Genomic DNA, 26,316 nt, shown 5'->3' with positions numbered 1-26,316 from the left:
ACTGCACAGGATTTATGGGGAAATAGCTCCGTTTAACTGAACAACAACTGCATTTGACAAAAATGGACAGGTCCCTGGTAAGGGATACTATTAAAGAGGTACCAGAAAGAATGTTCTTCTGCCTCTTATTGAAGCATAAATAATAAAGATGGTGATGGCAACTACGACTGTGGGAAGAATTTGAGGATTTAAGCAACTATTTAGGTTTTGAACCAGGGTAGTAAATAGAAGAACAAAATCTCAGTTATTCTTTCGATTTGTTTTCCTGGTTTGTAATGTCTGGCACATTCCAGTTTCTTATTAGCAATAAATTGCTCAGCTCTATTAGAGGTCACACGCAAGTCAGATACCTGTGTCTGCATATAGTGTGTGTGCGTATGAGAATATTTAGCATACAGGACTAACTTCAGAATCTGGAATAGATTGTGTGTAGTTACCACTTTCACAGGCAGCTCAGTTGTTATCATGATGAAAAAGGTGATCTAGCTAGTCAGCTATTTCGCTCCTCAAGTAGCTGGAGATCACTCAGTTAAATTTGTTGTCTCCATTTGTGAGTTATAGAGCAGGGGGAGGGATAGCCTTGAGATGCTGTTGTTTAGCCTGTTAACCTCCATCTGCATTCAGCAAAGGCTTAACCTCCAACGTACCTTCCCTGTGTTTTGATTTTATAATGCAGTGCAGAAATAAGCAGATATTATGTGTTATTCATTGTATTTCAGAGTGGCCTATCTGTACATTGTCTTGCATGCAGTCTTTGCTTATGCACCTGTAGTTACACTGTGGACATCTAGCCATTTGTTCAATCTGCACAACTGGACAAGCATTCATGATATTTGTGGATTCTTATTCTTGCTATATTTGAATGATTTCATGAATACCAGGGCTAAACAGATTCCAAATGCAGGATTTAGGCCTAAGTTTGCCTGATAGGTTAATTTTTGTTTGTTTGTTTGTTTTGTTATTTTGTTCTTTTGTTTTCTAGTGTGTGTTAATCACTTAGTTTCTCTGCTTAATAAACAAGGATTTGAACCAGAGAGCCGAATAATTTGAAATGTGAGCAGTTACAGCTTGAGATAACAAGCAATAAATGCTTCTTAAGCTGGAAAGCCAGGGTGGAGGTGCTGGGAACTATCAGAAAAGGACACATACTAATTCACATGAAAGTTATTTTAAAATTTAGAAGCGAGTGTTTGCTATTGACATTGCTTCCAATGGAAAAGTAGTCAGCATTTAGTCAAAGTTTCTATAAAAAACTATTCAAAATGTAACTGCTCTTCTGCCTAGGGAAAAGCAGCTTTAGTTTTCAATAATGGAAAAGCAACTGTGAAATCCAAGACTATTAATATTTCAAAGTGTTCTGGTGACATAATAGATCATGAAAGTGAGGCTTGTATGGTGTGTGATATTACCAGAAATCCAAGAAATATATATAGCTTTCTTCCCACTTGACTATTTTTTCTCACATAGAATACATTGATCCAAATATAAATGAAAATGATAAGCTACAAAAGCATGAAACAAGAAATATTCTCTTTGGTCTTTATCTCCTTTCAAACTCAGTGTCTAATGCTTTCCCAATTCCTTGCTCAACTGTCCTTCTGCTCACTCTATCCTGCCTCCTTTTTTTAATACCTTGATTTATTGGTTTTAGCTCCTCTGAATTTTTGTCCTATACTTCATATTGTAAAATGTGGAGATACCTCTAATGCTACAGAGAATTTGTTTACTGTGAAAACTGGTCAATATTTCAGCGCTTCTGTGTGTTTATTTTCATTTCCAAAGTTTTTCCTTCAATTATCTGTGTTTAAGGGTGGGAGTTACTGTGGCAAAATCAAACTGATCCCATTGTAAGATTTGTTTTACAAAACAAGTAAGATGAATTACAAAACCATGCTGTTATTAACCTCTGTATTTCATTTGTAGAAACATAAATTATTCATTTTTATTATTTTATGGTCTTTGACTACTCCTCCCTAAAACTACAAGGAAATTGTATCTGCTGCTATAATAAATGTTCTTTCTTTTTCTGTAATTGCAATATAATTATTTAGTCCACTCCATAATATAAGTTGGAAGAGTCTGATGGAAACTCATTGAGGAAACTCAAACATGACAAAACCAAAGGAGTACTTGAAATCCAAGATGTTCAGAAAGAAGATGAAGGCTCTTATGAGTGTATTGCAGGAAATACTCGAGGAAGAAACACTGCAAGAGGTCAATTATTTGTCTATGGTAAGCAGATTATTTTCTTCATTTATTTTAGAATATGGTAGTGTGAAGATGTGTTTTTGTAAATGAAGTCTATTAGCCCCATACTGAAGAGATGAAATGTAGCTTGGGTTAAGCTGATTAAAAAATGATTGGAGGTCTTCAGTGACCTTCACTGAATTAAATCTTTAGCAAATGAAGATATTTTGCATTAAAGCTCAGATTGGAAATGTGGGCTGTGCCATGATGAAGTTGTAAAGGTTAATATGAGACATAAAATCCCCAGTATGCTTAGACATAACAGTAAGGGCAGACAAAAAGGTTTGCTCTCAGCACCTCACAGTAGCATGAAGCTGTGCTGCCCCAGAAGAAGATCAGGGAGCAGTCTCCCACAATCTGATTCCTCCTTGTCTAAAAGTGGGGAATAATGTTTCTGTGAACCTGATCCTGTCTTCTGTCTTCCTTCCTGTGCTTATTAATTGCCTGCAGTCAAAGTCATGTGATGCTTCATTATAGAAGTGAATTATATGCTTTTTATGCCCATTCCTAATGCAGAGGGTTAAAATGGACATATTTTGACATGAATAAGAATTTGTGGAGATATTCTCTTTAGATCATGATTTTTTTAGAAAGAAGAGAGAGATAATACAGCAATGAAGAAAACTACAGAAAACTAAATTATGAGCCTGTGTTTAATATCTAATGAGAAGACCATGGCAGGCTCTTTTTTTGAGGAAGTCTCTGCTAATACAAACAGATACAAGATTTATTTTCATTGTCCGCTGATTTTCACAGAATATCCATCAAGCAGTACCATTAAAATTAAGTTCAGAAGACTAAGTGGACATGAGTAATCAAATTTAATTTCAAAATTATGATCATTTAATACAGTTTAAAACAATGTGCTTATTAATTATGCTTTGTAAATTAATACTTGTTGCTAGTGAAATATAACAGCACTCATGAAGCATTTGCACAAGTTTTCTTATAATTTTAGGGATGGTTTGGTATATTATCTATGTAACTGACTTCCTCTTAATTTCTTTACAGTTGTGTCTTTATTCACTCTGTATATAGCTTGTTCATTTAGGAAATAAGCTTTCTGATGCAGGCATTGTTTCCTCTTTTGTGTATGATTCTATAATCAGCATCTTAAGCTCTGAGAATAATAAAGGTGCCAAGTAATTAGAATTGGTTTTAAGCATGGTGTCCTTTGTCAGCTTTATCCCAGATACTTACACATTTTATAAACTCCGTTGTTGAAGCTGTGTGAACCAGATGTTAGATGATCGTGGGGTCAGGACGTGACTACCAACTATCAGCCTTTTCCCAGTGATAGAGAGCTATAAATAGGGAAGTTTTCAGCATCCTGTTCTGTTTGACTCGGTGGATGACAATTCCTTCCCTAAAACTGTCTTTTATAAGGACTAAGTGTGGAGTGTATAGAGTTGTACTTAAATAACTGAGCCAAGAAAGCCAATGTGCTTCTACAGAACATTAAGACTACATCTATTTATTTTAGAGGCCGGAGGCAGAGAGATCTGACCTGGGACCTCTTGCTAAGCATCCAACTCTGGTCTTATCTGAAGTTAGAAGTTACTCATATTCTACATGTGAGCCTCCCTCAAATTAATTCCTCCTCAGTTGAGTCCTCATGTGTATAGCTGGATGTGTTTGAAGCTCATACGTGATTCTTGCTGGTTCTCCTTTTACATAGCAGTATAAACTTGATGTGACAATGGGCTATGCTCTTGCAAATATTTAGAATGTTAGTCTAATCTGAATAGCTCCATTTTCTTCATGTTGTGTTTGTGTTGTAAATTATATTGAAGTAATCGGTGGACTCAGATAATGGTGGTGTCACTTATAATCCATCTTTTTATTAGCTACTGATTAATGATATTGCTACTGCTGTTTTTCATCTACAGACTGAAGTACCTCAAGATGAAGGCTGTTTTTTTTGCTTTGTTTTCTTTTGTGTCTTTCTCAGATTGCCAGTGTCCCATTCCTTTCATCAAAGACATCTAGATTTGGGGCATCTAAAATCCCTGCTTGTTTCTGCGAACTTGGGTTGTAGAAAGGAATAATATCTAGTCTGAGCTTCCTGATCCCTAGTCATTTGATTGCTAAGATTTTTCTAAGATGGTCCTCAGGTTTAATGCCAGAGCATTGCTATTTAGAATACACTTGCAATACAGAATGAATGCTTGGTCAAATACTAACATTATTCAGTACTGTGGAGTACCTCCAGTGAAACAACCATTTTCGTACTTAAAATGGTTTGCCTGTTCTTTTCAGCACTCCCCAAATGAGATAAAAAAATCCAAAATGCATTTTTGTCTGTCTATGACAGCTTATTTTGGGAATGCAAGGCAAAAGGAAAACCAAGTCCTTCCTACAGCTGGTTAAAAAGTGGCCAGCCTCTCATGTCAGAGGTAAGGTTTTATCTTCCTGTTTGCTTTCTTACATATCTCTGTGTTTTCACAGTTTGGTCATGGTGTTCATTTTAAACTTCGTCACCTTTTTTCCAGAAACTTAATATTAAATTTTAATAAAAATTAATATAATAAACTCTTTGCAATACTAACCCCGAATAACTGGATATTAAAAACATGTATACTGTCAGCCCCTTATTGTTGTATACAATCTTTGTATCTATCTTTGTACAGTATATTTTGCGTTTATGTATACTATATGTGTGTGTGTGTATATATATGTATGTATATAGTGTATGTATATAAACTGTATATATGTGTATATAGTGTGTATATACTATTATATATATATACACACATATACTTTGATACAAATACAGCAGTAAGCATGCACAAGTTCAAAATTAACAAGTGTAATTAGTGAAAGAAAAGCCTGGCTAGAATTACTGAACACATGCTTATAGGTGCAGTCTCTAATGCAGGAAACCTGTAGGATGACAATTGCTTGTCTGTGGGAAAAGTGTTATCAGCTAGTGTTAACAAACTCATCAGCCTGTTAACATACACTTCTCATTCTGCACTTAAATCTATAGGCCAGTGTGGCCATTCTTATTCTCTATTAATCAGGTAACTGAGTTAGTTATACTCAGTGTTAACTGATTCTCATAATACTTACCTGGAGCCATGTGTAAGAGTAACAAACCAAAGGAAAACAAATGATATGACAAGCAAAGGATGAGTAGGTGGTTCACTTCAAGGATAAAGACCAAAGCTAGAATGGAAATAGTTGAATGGTAGGATTGGATGAAGAAAGGGGAAATCAACGGGACCTCAAACATGTAATAAATCTGATCAAGTGCTTATGTGAGACAAGTCTTTGAGAACTTAGTATATTTTTTTTCACTACGTGGTGGTCTAGCTTTGGATCATCCTTTTTCCAGTCTTCAGTTGTTGGCTACTTCATGGAAAACAGCATCTGTGGCAACAATTTCTTTGCAGTCTGGGTTCTACTGAGGCTAATTTTCTCTAATGTATTTAGCATCCTTCAGGCATAAAATGGCATGGCTCATCTGTAATGCAATTTTATTTCCCAGGGAAGAAATAATACTGGATTTGTTTCTGTCTAGCAAGAACAGATACAGAAGCATTTTCAAAACATATGAGGTAGATGATTAGCACCTTCTGGGTCATGGCAGCAGCACTTGTTTGACTTACTAGTGCTATTAATTGGAGAGAGGTCTGACCTTCCATATGATTTTTTTTTCCTACTGATTTAGTCCTAAACAGTGCCCAACTAGTATCTGAGAAGGCTAACCAGAATTTACTTGAATAGCAATTTTTCAGAACCTATTAATTTTACTAATATTGTTGCTTCCACCTAAGCAAGATTTTTTATTTCCCTCCTTACTTTTCTATCGTTGTCTTTGAAGACAGTGATATTCAGAGTCTGTCACTATTATATTGCATCCTTTCAATAAATGCTTTATAGATATTTTCAACCAACACTTTTATAGTACTTACTGTGTGTTGTAAATGGAATACTTCAGGCAACAAAATACTCAATATTATTGCTCAATGGACAAAATGGATAGTTTGGAGGTGAAAGTACAAGGGAGGTGTAATATATTCTGTCACAATATCACTTTTGCTGGAAATCTCATACAAGAAAAGCACTCCATATGCTTTCCACCTTACACCTGAGTTGGAGCATATTGTCCACTTTGTCAGACCTTTCTCTCAGGCCATCTAATTGATCATCTGTGTTATTTCTGCTTGTGTACATGTTGTGATTTATTCTTCTTTGTCTGCATAGCTCAAAAGAGCCAGCTGAGATGAATAGAGAATTCAGCATGTGTATGAAGTGCTAGTGTTACTTCACAAAATGTTTTTATATTCAAAAGATGTTTGTAAAAACAGAATGCATTGAGGAGGTAGCAAACAGCCTGAAGGTAAAACTAAGTATGTCGAAGATATCTGTAGTGAGAGCTTCAAAAATTAACAGTGGATAAATAATGTAATGTTGCTAATTATCTTGCAATATACCAGCCATACAACTGCAGGCTGTGCTCTCATGAAATTTCCAAGTTAAACAAGATTGGGCTGGTCAGCTCTTGGCTGGGAGACCCCCAAGGAAAATGCAGGGGGTGAGGAAGGAAAGTTTGGCTCAACAGGCACTCTCCCTCTGGATGTACACTGCAAAGATGACCAGTGAACAGCCCGCGAAACTGGCTCATATCTGACAATTAGTTGTACAGAAAATGCTTAAGGCTTCCAGGGGTGTGCAGCCTTTCCTGCCCTGCAGTGTTTGCTTCATGGTAAAACATAACCACAAACTCACAGTTCAACAACGAGCTGAACATATTATACAATGACAATGGGTAGAGAAACCTTCCAAAGCAGTGACCTTTCAATATGTGCCTAGTGCTCTTCAAATGCTCTGAAGAGCTTAGTGGTTGTATAAGATAATGACGATTGTACTATCTTTAATATGATTGATTTGTCCATGTTACTTTAAAAAAAAAAAAAAGCTATCTCCACCTCTGAATCATGATCAGGCACATTAGTATAGTACCAGAGAACTTTGGGATTGACACTAACTCTGTCAATATTTTTGTCTTTTTCCACCATTTACCAGGAGAGAATTCACATAGAAAATGGAACTCTTATCATAGCTGTGCTGAATATGTCAGACTCTGGCCTCTATCAGTGTGTTGCAGAAAACAAATATGATACTATTTATGCCAGTGCTGAGTTGCGGGTGATAGGTGAGTAAACATTAAAATAAGCGGATACTGACTAGAATAGGAAACTCTCTTGAAAGTTTAAAATCAAGAAGTGAATGGATTAAATTCTACCTGGCAGTTCAAGTCTGCACGTACTACTTTCCTAGTTACTCTGTGAATCATGTTCTTGATTTCTTGATTACATATCACTGTATCCCTGTAGTATTTTTCCAAATAAACAGTTTAGAAATTGTAATATAAGTAGGACATAATAAATACCCTTCCTTGATACTTAGGTATACTTTTGTTTGATTTATCTATTTTTGCAGAAACTACAAAAGCAAAGCAATTATTGGATTCCCTTTATTATATTATTCAGAGAAAAAATTAGCAAGTTTATTTAACCTGTCAACTGCGTGCATTCTGCTCTTTTTTATTTTTTAGCTGCAGTCCATGATTTTTCCAAAAATCCAGTGAAAAAAAAAGTCTGTTTTTCAAGTTGGAGGTGAACTCACAATTGGATGTAAACCAAGCGCTTCTCCCAGAGTGCTTATTAAGTGGACAAAGGACTTGGAGGTTTTGCGCCAGAGCAAAAGGTACTGTAATAGTTTTGTGGGTTGTTGGGTGTTCTCTGCTTTGTTAGCATTATTTAAACATCACTGAAGCGCAGCTGACTTAGTATTGCTTTTGACAGCTCATTGATGGAAAACTTTGATGCCAGAGGCCTATTCGTCTTTAGCAGCGGCCATATAATTCTGCAGCTATAACGCTGATTTAGAACAAAGCTAAATTAAATACACATGGGTAATCGTGTGATACATATGTTTGTGTTCATCAGCAGTTAATTCACTGCAGTGCTACCAGAATTGACTGTTTACCACGTACAAAGCCTAAGTGAATCCGCTTCATGTAGAAGACATCAGTGGAGACTTTAGGGGAAGTAGAATATACCCCCAGGCTGCAGCATAATTGCTCAGCGTCTGTACACATTGTCTAATAACCCATAGGCTATATCAAGTCTCCATATTCTGTCTTTATTCTTTAGACAAGATTTCACCAGTGAACCAGGTTAACATTATATTCCCTTGTCATTACAGTGAGGTTTCTTCCTCATATTCATTTCCATCAAACAACCATCAAACTATTTTACACAATGACATGAATGTGAGTTGGAAGAAACTTCATGCTACCTTCTCACATGTATTTATAAAGTAAAACTCTTGTGGTTTCTTGACACCATGGACAAGAGCAGAAGTGCTAGGTCCTATGCAGATGAATGGGGAGAACAGACTTGATGGTTTGGCGTTCTTGGAATAGTGCCAGTTTATGTAAGGTCCCTCAAGTAGCTCTTTGAGTGTGTTGGGATGTTTTTCTTTTGTTTTTAAGTAGCCTTCTACAAAAGTGACAAGGTTATGATACTAGAGTGGGAGAAGATGAGCTAAGCCTGATGCAGTGAGAGGATAACTCAACTTGGTAACTTTCTCCAGCCTTCTAAAACTTGGCAAGGAAAAGCAATTGCAAAATATTTTATACTCCTTGAAATGCCTTACTTTGAGAAATTGTCGTAAGAAATGACCTAGGATAACATCTCTGGACTTTGGATTACTAAACATTTCCCTCTTCCATTTTACATTTACATGGCAAAAGTACTCAAAAATATTAATAACTTTGTATTAACAATATTAATTTTAAAATGTCTTAACCCTTAAAATAACAGCAAATCCATAATCTGTCATTACATGGTCTTGGCAGAATTTCTCTGATGTTTTGTCTGCCAAGGCTAAATGTTTATTTGACAGGTAACTGCATTATCACAATGTTAATGGGAAGACAGTATCAAAAGCTACTTGCTGCCTTATATGAGTTTTGATTAGTATACACTAGCTATTCATCAGATGCTTTCTCTGTGTAACGTTGACATATTAAATGGGTAACAGTGTCTTAAGTATCAGTGTTTCTCAGCCTGACTTCCAGTCCACCAATAAGAACAGTGTGGTTTTCTCATGTCATTCTTTTCAGTCTGAGTATGGAATCAATCACTCATAAAGCTCTGCAGGTCAAACATACTGCTGGTCGTTCAGGCGAGGTTCTTCTGATCATGGAAGACTTGAAATGATTATAGTTCATTGAAACAACATGATACCCAAAACTGTGACACAAAACAGGAACTTTCTATTCCATACTGCAGCAACATGCGCTGCTGATAAAAGGAAAATAAAGGTCTGATCTGCTGCTTTGCACACAGCTTTAAACTGAAGAGTGTATGCGAAACTGCAAATCTCATGAGAGGTATTTTACATAGGTACTTGCAATAGAACACAGCAAAACTTGAATCAGTGGCCTGCACCAGTGTCTATAAAATCTCTTGAAGAGAGCTGTCAATGACTTTTCCATCTTTTCAATAATGCCAGTTTTGTTCTGTGTAACTGCTCCATTATTAACTAAAAGTATTTTTCTAATTAGAGCTTAGTAAATTCTTATTTGCATTTTGATTGTGCAGTCTGTTCAGTGAAGATGTGTATTCATTCCTACCCAGTGCAGTCTACTGCTATAGTATGTAGGAAACATTCAGTATGCATAACTTGCTAAGAGTAATAACTACGTTTTCTGACGCTTGTGAGTATGGCAGCAGAGAGATCAGCACAGTCTAAGAGGTATAACACATAGCTAAGCCTGGAATTTGAGGCTATGGCATCATGATATTCCCATCTGATTTGCTTATAAGAAAACAATATTTACATACTGCATATGGTATTTACTTGTAGTTTGGTATTAATTTACTAACAATAATTATAAACATGGGTTGATTTCAGAGTACCCCATAAGACCTCCTGCTGCTTAGCAAAAGTAAAGAAAAGAAGTAGAAATTACATTGAGGCAGAGGGGGAAGGAGTTTAAATTGTCCATATGCAAAACACTATACCAGTGTATCCACTGATGCAAAGTGATATTTATGCAGTTTTCATTTGTTAAATGACAAAATACATAATACCACAGTTTTAAAGAAGATTAAATAATCTACACAATATTTTTTCCAGAGATCTTTGGGATGAAAAACAGAAAATGAAGATTTGTAGCCTGTAATTTTCTTCTCACCTGAGCAAAGTACTAAAATCACATGTTCTTTCTTCATAAAGAGAAAGAACCTGCTCTGCCTCTTTGCATGTGATTAAAATCTGACATGTCACGCATAGATGAATTATTTTGAAGCTTATGTTATTTCTGCTCCTATTAAACTGTGCAGCATATATGTGCTTGTAGAGAGGGGGGAAACAGTCCCTTTGCTCTGACAGCCATACTGTGACAGGCACGTGTGGTTTGACTTAAATAGCAATAACTTATCCTGAATGACTTAGACCAATTCAATCTTTTCGTACAGAAGTAGTGCAACTAGCCTTTGGGGAGTATGCCACTCTAAAATAAAAACCATATCCTTTTTTTTAACTCATAAGTGCATTTCTGATGGTCATGCATTGGTAACTGTTCTCTCTGATGCTCTGAGCTCGATATCACAAAATAACACTGCTTTGTGTTTATCTCTGTTTGTAGGTATGCAAATAAATGTGCCAAGTGGGAAAAACTAAGTAAGTTCTTATTAATAAAAACACCATGGAATAATTTTTATTCCCTTTGGTTTTAACAAACTTTGTTTATCAAGTTGCAATATTTGTGCCTCTGTTGTTTGATCAGTATCCTAAGATTTCCTGCATCTGAAGAGCCTTCCTTAGCCTGTCCTGCTACAGTGAAATGGTGAAGATCCTCAGACCTTAATCCCCTTCTCAGGGCAGAGACAGCTTCCTCTGTCCCTTACTGTCTCTCCCACCTTCTTGGTAGTTCAAAACATCTCAGCCTTGATCTTCTGTTGCTCTGGCTTAAAGAATATACTTCATGATGTGTGACAGTTGAAGCATGCATGCACATCCTTTAAACATGCCTAAACATACCTGAATATGGTCTGCTTACTTTTTCCCATCTTAACACCCTTTCTACAATTCCATATTCCACTTCAGAATTATCCAAAATAGCTGAAATCTAGTTTGTGCAGCTTGTCCTGAGTTGTTGTGTGTGTACCGTTTTATAGAGGGCATTTGAGATCATTAGCCACACCAATCAAAAAGGAATTCCATAATTGTCTAATCATAAATCCTTCTGTTTCTAACCTCATCACTCTTCAGATGATCTGCCTTCAGTGTCTCCCGATTAGCTTCCTTGGATTATCTACTATAGCTTCAGGTTTTCTTTTAGGCAATTAATCTCCTCTGCATTGAAGTTTTGAGAAATGGTCTTTCAGGAACAGTGCTGCTTGCCCAATAAGCAGCTCTCATAGTTTAAAAGAGGTTTTGTTTGCGCTTTGTTAAATGAAAGACAAAAAGGAAAAACTTGTGCTCTTGAATGCCTAGGCAGTGATGCTTGATATAGACATGAATTATGTTCATACGTGTTATATTCTTAAGAAGCTGAGGACTCCATGTAGCTGTCACGTGCGCCTCCAAGGGAAAGGGAGAAAGAGCAGAAAGAGTTTTTATAGTGCAGCAGAATTTCCAAGTCTAAACACTGTCCTCATCAGAGATTTGTTTTCCTGTTGCTTTGCGGCGCTGGAGAGGCTGTTTTTTGGAGGATTGGGGTTTTGATGCGTGGTTTTTAGGGAGCAGACAAAAAGTCTTGGAGTCAATAAAGTATACTGAGAGTTTCTTGACTGCTAGTCTTTCTTGTAAGATGCAGTTCAGTTCCATCCCAGGGAAGGATGAGAACCAATTCTCTGCTATGATGTGCTTCGTTTCTTTTTCCTTCTGTTACACAACTTGGAGTCAGAAGTTTTATCACATTGTAAATTTTTATTATTTGTGGAAAACTGTATTGATGTGAAGTGCTATTAGATTTAGAAAAAAGATTTTTTTTTAAAAAAAGCCAATTAATTGGCAAATTTTTAAAGCCTTCAGTCCACTGATTAAAAATAATATACCAACTACATTGTACTGTGAAATAGCATTTTGACTTGAACCAATTTGAGAAGAAATGTGTCAGGGCAGTTCAAACTGCAGTTCAACATTTCAATTACCAGAATGTCAGCTGTTTTTGTTAAGCTTCTGCTGAAGCCTTCCAGAATATCTTAAAAATAACTAAATTAAAATCTGCTTGGGGAAAATCATGGCAAAATGTGTTGAAATGTCCAAATTTTGCGCTACAGTACTAATGAAAGAGAGAACTGGTGTCACTTAACTTTCATTTAGCTGAAGTAAATATGCATTTTAAGATAGATATTTACATTTTATTGGCAGGCACCGCCATCTTAAAAGAGATGCCTAACTTTTAGATGAACAAAGTTTGGTGAATGAAACTTATCCACGGTGTTTTGGGGAGAACTGTAGTGAGCTCACAGTGGATCAGTAGGAGGCCCAAAGAGAAGCCTTTGTTTTGTCACACCTCTTTGAACCAGAACTGCTTTAAGCAGCCACTGTTTGGAGATAAAAGTAGTATATACATTTGTACACTGGTAGATAGTTTTATGTGCAGTGTGTTTTCTCACACTCTGCAGTACTTACCCTTCTATTCCCAGCTTTCTATAGTAATCCAGTTAAGTGAGTAGGAATGTGATATTAATAACCCTTCAATTTTTGAAGTCCAGTTTTTGAAACCTGGATTAAGTGTATCTCCATTTTATCCTCCTTGCTTTTGTGTCGCAGAAGCTTTGCATAGCACTAATGAGGTGCCTTAGCCCTTCTGTCTTATCCGTGCCTGTTTGCTTGTGAAGTAGTTCATTTCCCATATTAGTTTTTCTCCAGAACACTTGAATTGTGGACACTGGTAATCAGAGCAATTCCAGATTACTTAGCGTCTTTATAAGAGAGCATGGACGGATTGTAGCTCTTGATGAAACTCTGATTATACTTAGGGAACCAATGGAATTGATTCCACATCTGTTAAATTTGATTAAACAATTCAGTCCTATTTCTTGCTAACAACTAGATAGACAGAAATCAGAGACAAGGGTTAATGTGCTTTTGCCCCTGCAAAATGTGAGCTTGCTTGCAGAATTGCCTTGGCTTTTCATCTCCCAGGCCACACTGCTACTACATATTTGACTCTAACAAGACAAAAACAATCATTAGACATTCCTAAGAGGTTGCTCAGAGTCACAAGGATATTCTCCCTAAAAAAAGTATCTTTTGCTCAGAGTGTGGAGGCCTCTGTTTTTTTATGGAAAGCAGCGGAAAAGATGATACTATGAAAGATAGTAGAGGCAGGAATATATTCACATATATTTAACTGCCAACCACAGTGGCAGTTTCCTGTTCTCAGCATTGGGTGCAGACATCTGAACGCTCATCTAGACTTGTCATTGACGTTGTGTCATTGAATCTAGCAGGACCATAAAACATGGCCCTGCTCACTTACCTGTGTGTGAGCATGAGCAGAAATGTCTGGTGATCCAGCAAAACTGATAATATGAGCATAAGAGAAGTTTTGCAATCAAAAGAATGCCAGAAAGTGTCTCTCACTGACCTGAAGTATCCTGAATCTCCCCGTCTTTTTGTGTTTTCTTCATGTTTCCAGTTATTTCTGTCTTCTCCCCTAAGATGAGGGGGAAGGTGGCGGAGTTGAAGTGATGGAAGTGAGTAAAAGATGAGGAGGGAGATGCGGGGAGGAGGAGGAATGAGCACAGATGGGGGGAAGAAAAAGGCAATATTTTATTTTTCTTAATCTTACTTTTGCTTTGTTTTTTTCCCCTTTCCTCTTTTTCTGTTATCTTTCTATTTGAAGTCAATTCACTGCAAAGTGATGAGAAGGCAGAAGGGGACCCCCATAGCTAGCTGATCCAATGAAATGCTGGCAGGCAATAGACAGAAAATAGAAGTGCAATAGAAGACGTAAAGGGCTTTTCCTTTCTTTTCTCTCTGCTTGGAGAGTTTCATAATGCAACAAACCAATAAACTTAATTTCATCATGCATTACTGACCACTTAATGCAATAGCGTTTAGCACATCGGATAGTATGAGCATCAAATAAGCAAATGAACCATATGTTCTCATGTTTAAAGGAGAATGACAACCTGCATGATGCTGGATTTATTACAATTCCCCTTTTGATGACATCTTTGTAATAGAATTTTAAATCGTTCTTACTCAACTCCTGGGAACCTTGTTAAGGTGAACCCTTCTGAGGGGCCGTGCTACACACTGAAGATGTCCCAAGCAATCTGTAACTCTTCCTTGTCACCTTGAGTTTTAATAAACTGAAGCCCTGTCAGTGCCAGTGTTGTGCCCTGTCTCTCTTTTAGGTTCATGTGCTATTCCTGCTTCCTGCCTATGATCTGATTGATGTTTAGGATTTGATCCAAAACCAGCTACTCTCACTGGAGCTTCTACCTTGACTTCACCAGGCTTTGAATCTGGGTTCCTAATTAGGAATATGCAAAAAGAATAATGATAAGATGCACCCTTCTGTGCTTCTCTTTCAGTCCAAGTTGTACTGTCATGTACATCCTTGTCATTGTATTATTATGTGTATTGCCATATATGCAGGAATACTAGTAATGGATGGAAAGTATACTGTGCTATGCTGTACAAGCACCAAATAAAAGATTCACATAAAAGTTTCTGATCCAAAAAGCTTTCACACCAAGCAGATAGGGAAGAATATTCCTGAATGTGAATTAAACTCTCACATAGAGTTTAGGAGTCCAGGACCTTTCACATTCAGGGCCTTATATACTGTTTAAGTTCTACTACTGTCCCATATTAAGGGTTTAGTTTTACATCTAGGATGTGCATGGTTGTATGAATGGCTACATCTCAACTCCTGTCAATGTCATCATAAAAAATAAAAATCACTGATACAATTATATTGAATAATGGTAGTGTGGACATAGCATCCTTCACTGGAAGAACTTCTCTCCCAGGTGCCATGGTTCTTAAGATTGTGTAACAACAGCACTTCTTGGTAAATAGAAAAAAAGGCAACCTTTCTGTCTGGCAGTTATGTTTATTTTCCACATGGATTCTCACCATAGGTTTTTGCAAATTCTGATTCCTTCCTTCTAAGTATACTACCATATCATAAATTTTTCTCCTATGGATATTCAGACTCCTCACACTAATGCTAAAGAAATTCCATGTTTCATTGTGTCCTGTCTACAGGGTTGACCTGTAAACAAAGAAATCTATCTTTCTGGCTGGATATGCTACAGACTTAGTGTGTGGCTGGTGTCTCAGTCAGGAACTGTTACATGTCATTACATATTACATGTACTCATGTCATGACATCTGCTGTTTAGTTGCAGATGCCTATCTTAAAGATAGGACAAGGAAAGACACAGGGAAAAGCCATAAATGGGATGTATCTTTAAATGCAGCATAAGACCAAGTTATCTACATGGAAAAAGGTCAGAACTGTGGGCATGCATTTGGAGCTGCTAGCAGAGACTACGGGTGAGTTAGGCCCCTGAGCATCTTGAAATTATCGCAGAGATTTAGGAAAGTGAAAGGATTTAAATATGATGAGCAGAATTTTTGGGGTGTGTGGTAGTGTGTATTTGTTTTGTTTCATTACTAAACTTTTTAGTGATCTGACAGTTCTTTCCTTCCTGTACACATAGAGGTGCAGTTGCTCAGTATTCCCCAGCCATAAGATTTGAGATCTGTTGCAACAGTGGGTGTAGACATATGTCCACAGACTTGGTGATTTTATCAATTTCTTTGTCATTGCATATGACCTCTGCCTTATGTTTAATACTTAAGTATGTGAAAGAAGGGGATTTGCAAACATCCCCATTTTATGTTATGGGACTCCTGCCTCCTCAGCACACTGGAAGCTTTGCAGTGCACTAAAGCAGTGCAGATGTCTGTAACTGCATTAAACAAACACCTGTATGCCTCTACTGCACAAATTGTGTGGAGATTCTGCTCACCAAGTTGTCTAAGCAGCAATAAAGAGCGTTCCTTTTCAACTAGTGAGGAACAGCATTTTATTGTCACTTTCTACTACAGCTCATGCTATTCTTTTCTAAAATATTTTAAAAACGCTAGCTAGATACTGTAACTTTGTTTTATCCAGATAGTTAACATAGCATATAGTAGTATTTATTTTATCTCGAATTAGTTATCAATCATTTTTGAAGCTCATTTATACCACCATGCAGATACACAAGATCTTCTGTTAAACATAGTTTATTAAATAGCAATACTATTAGCATACAAATTACACTCAGAATAGGATAAACGATACAAAGATCATTAACATGTAATATAGACAGTTGGATCTCAGGTGGGACTTAGTGGGACCTTTTCAAAAATACCAGAGCTGTCATCATCAAGTGGAATTCATTCACATAGTCAAACCTTACTTACATTTCCATCTGCATAAATCACTGCTAATTCTGAGACACTTGAGAATTGTGCTCATTTTTCTGCCCCTTGTTTACTTCCTCTTGTGCTTTTAAATTTAACTTCTCTCATGCTTGCCAATCTCAGTAAAATTAGCAAAGTTGATTTAGTGTCTCAGTGTCTGCTAACATACCTTAAGAAATGTATAAACAATACATCTTTTCTCAGCCTATGAAAGCGAGAGTGTTTTTATTCTTGAGCAGTAAACAGACTGAGAAGACATGGTTTTGAAGAGGAAATCTTATCTGAGCTCAGGAAAAAAAGAATTCCTTTGCCTCTGATTTCATTAGATCCAGAATTCTCCCTTTTTAACTGTGCAGTACTGTGATGATGGCTTCAGTAACGTTATGAGGTGTCAAGCACTTGATTTTAGAGGCATACAGGAGAAGAGTGAATCTTTAAATTAAATACTGGGATTACTTTATTTGAAAGGCATTATCTTAAGCACTTAAGACAGAGCTATTCTATTGGCAGTGATGAAACCTGCAAAATAGGTTTGAATCACCTCCAGTTTATACCAACCAATTGATTTTGATGTAGATTTCAGAGATATTTGCTGTATGGGATTAATGCAGTTCGTATACATGAATTAAAATTGTTCTCCCTCTAAAACAGACTGGCTGCACAATACCGCAGTGCACAAAATTACCTTGGCTGCACTTGGAAAGCTAATGAGTTGACACCTCCTTCTTTTCTCAGATTTTATTTTTCTGTCATCCTTGTTAAATACATATTATTCTTTCATGCTCTTAAGATCAAAGCAAATAGCCATCAACAATCTTTTGTTCACATGAGACAACACTTTCAGAGATTATTTGTTTGGCCTGGTTAATTAAAAGCTCTACCTATCATCCCTGCTTGATTTCTCAAGTTCTTTACTTAAAAACTGTGTGTGACAATTTTAATTAGCTCTCACTTCTTCCCAGTCTCCTGCTCAAACATTGCAAACTATTCTTTTAGAGCACTCTGTGGAGTTTGGCTCAAGGAGATCTTGGGCAGGTTGTTTGCTTTGCCTTTCCTCATATAAAGCTTGTCTTGTGTAGTAACGGAGTCACTCAGAAAGGGAACGATTTCTCAGCTGGGTCATCCAAGCACATGGCCCCATGCATGTGTTAACGTGCACGTCTGTGTTACCTCACCTGGAAAGTAAAGTACAAATCACAAGCTGAGAGACTGTGGTGGATATGGTAACACTGGTTAATGGCAAGAAGCTCAGAGTTGAGGAGGGAACCACTGTTTGCTGCCCTGTGCGATACAAGGATGTAGATCAATCAAGTGAAGCTAGTAGGTTAAAAACAAAAGATGCAGTATGCTTAAATAAACTGGGGAAAGACTTCTCTCCAACTGTTGCTGAACAAAATGTTTACCGAGTTCCCATGCTTCTTACACATGGGATGATGTTTCCAGGCATTTCCTATCAGTCCTTGTGTGGAGGAACTTCTTACAGTTTTATATAACTGGATCATCATCTCTCCTTTTGCTTAGAGCATCTTTGCTTAAATGAGCTGTTCACCCAGAGGTAGCACCCAGTACAACCCAGGCAGCAGCACCGGCAGCAGGCATGAGTCTGGTAAGTATTAAAGCATTATTTAAGTAAGAGTGAGGCTTATGCTTAAATAGTCTCTTGCTGGAACAGGGCTTTAATGAAATCTTTTGCCTTCCGCACTTTGTCAAATGCTGGTTTATTGACAAAAGTCCAGTTTTCCTGGCAGAGGAATTACTCCTATTATCCTGGAAATGTTATACTTTCATTATACTTTTATTGTTGTTGTGCCTGGAATTACTTTGCCTTTTGATGCTAATGCTAAGAATTATTATCTATAGCCTTCACACAGTCTAAAATGTTGTGAAAAGTAACAGTTTTCAACGAGGCTTTGAGCAAGAGAGATGTGTTTCACAGCTTCTTCTTAATCATTTTCTAAAGAACTTGATCTAAAGTCCATTAAGGAAAATACTCCCATTGCCTGCTCTCATTTGAAAGACAAGTGGAAGAGTATAAAGTGCAGTCACTTTGAACCTACCCGTGGCATAAAATCATGGCACCACTGAAGATGACATGAAATTTGCTGTCCATTCCAGCTGGATTGGTATTTCACGTCTCTTTCTTCTTGCATTTGAAATGCACCGTCTGGATTCTCTGCTGTGCTCTGTATTCTTATCCCTTTCCTGAAGTAGATCTCAGTACATCTGACATTGCTCACATTCTTTGCTTTAATTCACTTTCCTGGTAACTAATTACTCAAGAGTCCATGGCATTTTTACATGGCATTTTTACATAAGTTCTGTCAGAATTTGAAATTTTGAATATTTGAAAATATTTACTGGTAGCTTCGGAGTATTCTTTAGGTAACAATCTCTGTTTCGATCAGCTCTGAAACTTCATTAGCTCACATGATAGTTTCTCTCTATTAAGCCCTGTTTGATCTCTTGGGAGAGCCATGGCATTCTTAGCTTGCCTAAACATTGAAATGTAAAAACTTTTCTTCAGGTCACAGATTACCTGGTCAGCACATGTGGCTACAAAGCCCTCTTAGAGGATAAATCAGGATGCCATGAATCATTCAAGTCTCAATTCCCAGGAAAGAATATAGAAAAAAGATCTCAGCTAGGCATCACAAAACTTCAGCAAAAGAGCCATAACCAGTAACTCATCTGTGAGCTGACTTAACTTCATACTAGAAGGCTTTTTTTTTTTTTCATTGGGGTGAATTTCAGACTTATTTGACAAAATAGAACACTAAACATTTTGGTAATATAATTTTCCTTCATACCTCAGCGGGAAAGTTTACATTTAATTGACTGAAGCATTTCTTAATTGAAATAAGCTGGGGTAAGAATAGAGCGAGCCACACTGCAGCTTTTGAGTGTGAAACGGCCTTTGCTGTTCCTGCATTGGGCAAGGCCCTCAGCAAGTTTCACGGTGCCCTCAAACATCCGTTTCCCCCAGCCTTCAGGGCAGCGTGTCCCAGGCGAAAGCTTGGCGCAGGACATGGCTGAAGACGGCATGGCTGGATCTCATGCACTCGTGTTCACTGCCCAGCATTGCAGGCATTCTCATGGCATTTCACTTCTTCAGTGCTACTTCCTCTAATGCCGTAAACTGGTCCTGCAAAACCAGTGAAAACTAGGAAGACTGGGAATGGTGCTCTTCCCAAGCTGATCTGTGATTCATGGAGAGGAAAAGACCCGGTGGTGTTCAGTCACTGATGTATTTAGAGGGTCTGGACATTCAAAGATATTTCTCTATATTACTGTCTGTTTACAGACTGTTTTTTCCTATATATTTACCTAGATTGGATGTTTTAGGGGACCGGGATTGTCTCTTTGCTTTGTCCCATTTCAATATTCCACTTTCTTGTTAGAACTTTCAGATGCAACTGCAATAAAAATAACAGGGCCGTAATATTTGGTGGTGAGAAACTCGCTAAGTTGGCTCCTTAAAGCTCGGGAGCCCCACTTACGAACATAGGACACGTGGCTATTTTTTGGTACAGGTCAGATAGATACAGTCACTCAGGTGACAATGTTGCTGTCAGCCAAGGACTGGGTCTCGCACCACCATGTCGTGGCTGCCACTTGGGCCGCTCTCCCGCCAGGGTGAAGCGCCAGCCCCGTGTTACACTGCAAGCAGCAGCCTCTGCAGCCTTTGCCTTTGCACAGCGCAGCATGGTGGGAAGATCTGCAACTCACATGTTCCTCGTTCCTAAATCCACCCCTAAGCAGGACCAGGTCTTTCAACTGGGTAAAATTTGATGACAGTGTGAGATGAGAAGTTGGAGAGGTGCAAGTGAAAAGACTGAGCTGAGACAATCGAACACACAAACTGTGGAAAGCACCCTAATGAACACGGAATGAAATTCAGCTTCGGAGAACACACTGAATAGATTTGCATAGAAAATATAGGATGGAAAGTGTATCTCAGGTAACAGAGGCCAAGCATTTATTCACAGTCAGCAGCACTGGTTGTGTGGAGGTTTCCCTTCTATTTCAGCTGTTGCAGGATGATTCCCATGGCTTAAGTGCAGTCCTCGTGCGAGGGGCAAGGCGCAGGATGAGGCGAGAGGACACAGCTGGTGTGTGTCCTTTTTGGGCTGCACACAGAATCCTAGAATCACAGAATCCTTAAGGTTGGAAGGGACCTCTAGAGGTCACCCAGTCCAACCCCCCTGCACACGCAGGGTCACCTAGAGCACGTGGCACAGGACTGCGTCCAAGCGGGTTTTGAAGATCTCCAGAGAAGGAGACAGAAATAACAGACAGCCCTGGAAGACCAATCTCATGGGCAGGAGCCAAATGCTGGGAAGACCTTTCCCTGAAGCCACCTGGCAATTCAGAGGAGAACCGGTGACCACGCACAGGCCAGTTACCTCTGTAGGTGTCGTGTATGAGGTAGCCACATACACATCGCTTACTTTGGGTTTAAGTTGTTCAGCTCAGACTGTGGAGCCTCAGCTGCCTGAAGTTGCTCCACAGCGAATCACTTATTGATATGTCCTTTTAAACATCTTTGTGACATAGCAGCAGGACTCCTATTTTTAAAACCCAATTTCTTTTGCCTTCCCTGAAGCAGCGCTAATTTACACTGTGAAAGGATTGGGCCTCTCCTTCCAAACCTGATATCTTTTAAGGAGAGAAATGAAGGGAAGAAGCAGCATGAATCACAGCTGGTGAAAAATGTAGATTTGAAGGTGAATTTAATCAGCTCTGAGGCACATTAGAGCATCCTGCTGATTCAGCAGTGGGAGCAAACAGGGGAAAAAAAAAGCTTAAAAAACAAGCCCCATTCTAGCTCCTCTCCAGCATCTGATCACCTGGTGCACTGAGCACAGGGCTGAGCTCTCCTCTGCATTTGACAGGTGGCTGGACACGGCCTGTGACAATTAACTCCCCGTCATGCGTCTGCCTCCACTGGGGCCAGAGCTGGTTCGTGCTCTGTGCAGCCTCGTGGCAGGGCCTCAGGACGCGCTGGTGTTTGTGCTTCAGACAGGGGCCAGAAATCAGTGTAGCTCTGCGCATGGCGTTTGAGAAGCTGGGAACATGAAACTGGAAGCAGAACAAGGCCTAATGTGTGTTCTGCGTACAACTACAAGCATATAAATACAGAAGTGGAATACAGCAAGGCGCTGTGATTTTTTTTGTGTGTGTTAATGGCTATGATATTACTGTCAGCTTCAACTTCGGCTCTTGTTATTGTTCATTTCCTTTAATAATTCATTACATCATCCAATCTTATGTTGTTAGTAATAAATATTAAATACCCAAGCTGTGAAACATGAATTAGGTATCTTCTTTATATGAGAGGATTCCTGTATTTGATTTAAATGTCAATTAAAAGATGAATATAAAAAATGCAGTGATTCTGCTAGCACTGGAGGGAACGAAGCCTGGTTTTCTGTAGATACATGACTTAAAGTTGAGTTTTGTCAGATCTAGGTAGGTGTCTCAATTGAGTGCAGCTTTTCCAAAGTGAGGTGATTTGCAGTCCTGTGCAGATTCTCTGATGCCTACTAAGGACTGTGCTCATACAGTAACGTAACATTCATGGCTGTGGTGACTATAAATAGAAACTCTGACCCCATTTTCATGAAGCTTCTAGGAATTTAATATCTTTGAGCTCATTATCCTTCTTCTAAACTCAGAAAAAAATTGGCCAAGAACATCAACATCTGTTAGCTGGAATGAGTAGACAAAAGAATTGACACAAAATGAGCACAGCACAACAGGATAATATTGTTTTCTCTGCTAAGGTTCATTCTAATTCAGTTTTCAATCTAATTTCTCTATCTTTGAATAGCTAAGTGTTCTATATATTTGTGAAGAAAATCCCCAAACCTTGAAGTGCTGCCCTTGTACGTATAAGGTGCTTTGTACAGTGAAAGCTTACCAAAGACAAACTAGTCTAAACTCTTACATCTTAAAGCATGTCATTCACGTGAAGAGCTATATCAATAAACTCAGAAATTAATTTCATCCATAAAACCCAGAAGTGATTCTGAAGTTACTGCTAACTGCCATCTAGCCAATCCCCTGCAAACTGATGTAAACACAGTCACTAACAAGGTGGTTTGGGGGCCCTGGGAGACAGGGGTATATTTGATTTGGTTCCTTGCTTTGTGAGATGGCATTTCAGCTAATCTGCTAATATCTTTTAATAATCCTGGCAAAATTGCACAGGCAGTTGGCCCTCAGACATAACATTAGGATTGCACAGGAACGTTGGGATCTGGAAAGAAAAATGCATCCCATGGTAAAACGAGCACAATCAGATAACACATTGGGTCTTAATTCTTTCTCACAGGACTCCAAACGTGCTGCAGGAAAGCGAGTTCCATCATTTACTGGTCAGCTGCAATATGGCAATACGATATTTCCAATATAAAAATCAGTAATAAGCATAGAGGTGAAAAAAGCTGATATATATTCAGCTTGCTGTGTCCAAGAAAAAAGATGATGAAAGCATTTAAATACTAAAAGTAGCACTGCATTTTTACTACAGTTTCTGTGATAGAAGTTTTTTTTTTTCTTTTTTTCTTCCCCTATTCCCCCCAGGGTCTCCTTACCAGAGGATGGCAGTCTTAAGCTCTACAACATTACCAAATCAGATGTGGGAGTGTACACTTGTATAGCAACAAATCAATTTGGAGTGGCCAGAAACTCAGGAAACCTGGTTGTGAAAGGTATTTTAGTGTCTTCATTTGTTCTTCATGAATGCTGGAATGTATGTGCTTTTTGCTGAAACACACTGGGATGTCCAAGACTCTGCCAGTCAGTATTGACAAATTTTCACTTGCGATTTGAAGCTTTTCTTGCAGCAAAGACAATCTCGTGATCGCATCACTCCGATGATCCATGTATTTATCACTCCAGCCTCCTAAGATACCAACGGACAAGTGTGGTAACTTTATGAGAATATTTGCACTCCAGTACACCTTTAGAAGTTGCAGACATGGACTGCAATATTGCAACCATTGGGCAAACAGTTTCACAAGATGCAATTTGGAAATTCAGTGGACTTTTTGCAGTGTGCTTGGATAAGTTTATTCAGCTCATTTATAATTTATATCACATCTCAGACTACAGAAGAGTCTTCAAAGCTGTGCTGACAAAAAGAAATAAGATGTTCTGAAGTTCAGGTGGTTTAATTTTCCTCAGCATGGTGCATATATGTTGCATATGCTGTATTCCTAATCACAAAGCCACATACTTCTGATCTGTGTCCCAGTTGCTGCATGCTACTTTGGTAAATAACTCCAAAACAATGCAGAGACAAGCAAAAAGGATTCTTTAGTCCTTCACATGACTTTTTAAATTTTGAATATTAAAATGGCCTTCCTTAGTAAAGCTCTCCCCAGTGTAACAATTCCATTACTAATAAATCAAGGAGCAGTTAGGGATCTCCTATACTTTGAGACTATTTTCTTTTCCTGGATATTAATACCTTAAGATGTCTCATTTCAAATTGCAGACCATTATTTGAAAACAATCATGGGATTTTTTCTTGCTTGTATTTCCTTAAATATGATTTTTTGTTTGAGCTAAGCCAATTTGATAATTAAGTACAAACGTTCATGTAACTAAGCAGATTCTTTTTTTTTTGAAGGGAGAGTGAGGAACATCATCCTCTCACATTACTATTATTTTCTTCTCCATGGTGTATATGAACTAAAATTTTAATTCTCCTCTTTAAAGAGAAAGCAACCTGTCTCTTTGGAGTCATCACTATGAACTGGTACAAGTCAACTTTCATTATAATAAGTCAAATCCTAAGACCAAGTGACTGAGATGTGTCAAAGTGCAATGACCAAATTAGTACATGATGTTTCCCAAACTTTACATGGATGTCATGTGAAAATTGCTCTGTCACTGGTTCCTCCTGCATTTTTGGGGGGCTTTTTTTGTGTCCCTAAATGCAGATGTCACCTGTCCCGTTCTACAGTAGCTGGATATGAAGCAGGAATATCCTGTTAGGTCGGACGGCGAGGTTTCTTCCTTTGCTGTTATTGCCCGTGTCCTCGCCGCGTGCCCTATCTCAGGGGACAGGCCGCGGGCCCCTCGGACGGCCCCTTGCTTTGCCCCTGCCCTCCAGGCGGAGCAGACGGCTACAGTGCAGCGCTGTGGGCAGTGGGAGGTGCAGACATCAGCTCCCTGTACTGGGAAGAATTTGACCCCTCGCTAGATGAATGTTGCAATGGTGGCACTCCAGCTATATTTTAAAATATATTTAAAGTATATTTCATCCAAAATAGATCTTCGCTTCAAGCTTTTGCTATATTCTAGCTCCGCCAGGAAGCAGCATTAGCACAGTCCACCTATCCTTTAGGTGGCTTGGTCAGGAGCTAAAGAACATAAAGAGTTATTGTTGGCACAGATATTCTTGTGAACACCAGGTGAAATGGCCATGTTCCATATCCGCTGATCTTTGAGAACTTAGAGAAAAAAAAGAAAAACTGGGCAAACCTAGTTTGTTTTTTTTCTATATCTCCTGCACGATCTTTTCAATAGAGGTATTTTCTTATACAAATATTCATATTTGCTGATCGGAAATGAGGAGAACAAGTTAAAACATTTAACTTGTCAAATAACAGAAAACACTTATCAGGTATGCATAACATAACATAAATAATTGCAGTTGCAAGAGCACATTATTAAACATAATTTGTAGGATTTTTTCTTAATAAACTTATTTTTAGTGATTTCAGAATCAGTACTCTAACCTGCAGGGGCAACTTCTTCCTTAACCTATTGCAGGTGGCTAAAATATTTTTTGTGTTTGTATGATCAAAGCGCAGTTATCACCGTGCAAGGCACCGTGTACTCAGAGACAATGTTCCAGCACGGCGAGCACTGAATAAAACCAGGAGTGTAGAGTTTAGGCAGCTCTGACTTCATGAGGGTTATATACCATTTCACATATCCTATGTATACATAATGGAGCAGCATGAGAAAATCACATTAAAAAAATGAAAAAAATAAGAAGAAGTTTGGCATTTACAAAGTTTATTAAAACCCCGAGTAACGACATGGTATAAAAATGATCTTGTTTGCAGGGAACATTTGTTTTTGTTTCCCCTCTGGAGAAGTTTTGGCTGTTCAATTATAGGCCTCATTGCCTCAGCATTATTTTCAACTGAAATGTCAGAACTTGGAAAAGCATATCTAATGTGCAAATTAAGTTTATTGCTGCTCATTGAGTTGTTTATTCGTTGTGTGAGAAGTCTTTATTATACCTCAAGCACTCACAACATCTTATCTCTTTTCTCCTCTGGAATGGGATTTGCTGTATAATATGTATCTGCAGTTGCTAAGCAAGATAGATAGATAATGTACAACCAAGAGCTTTTAAGAAGCTTTTAAAAGTATTTGAGCTGAGAGTCAAAAACATGCTCCATAAAAGAAACAGAAAATATGGCATGCATGAACAAATGCATCAGTGCTGTCACTGATATAAGCAGGCTACAGTAGAAGGAAGATACAAGAGGATGATGGTCTCCTGAGATGGAGTTTTTGCAAACACTGCTAAAAACATACACCACAAAAAGCCAGTGTAATTCATTATTGGACAGTTTT

General features: G+C 38.2%; 1 pseudogene; it reads left to right on the top strand.

Moving 5' to 3' along the window:
* LOC104572738 (contactin-6-like) overlaps window positions 1-26,316 on the top strand; it is a 73,044-nt pseudogene that overhangs the window by 32,763 nt on the left and 13,965 nt on the right.

This window comes from Tinamus guttatus, unplaced genomic scaffold, assembly GCF_059628265.1.
Source record: "Tinamus guttatus ecotype Peru unplaced genomic scaffold, ASM5962826v1 Tinamus_guttatus_pri_ptg000451l, whole genome shotgun sequence".
In the NCBI taxonomy this organism is placed as follows: Eukaryota; Metazoa; Chordata; class Aves; order Tinamiformes; family Tinamidae; genus Tinamus; species Tinamus guttatus.
This window is presented reverse-complemented; position numbering and strand designations above follow the sequence as displayed.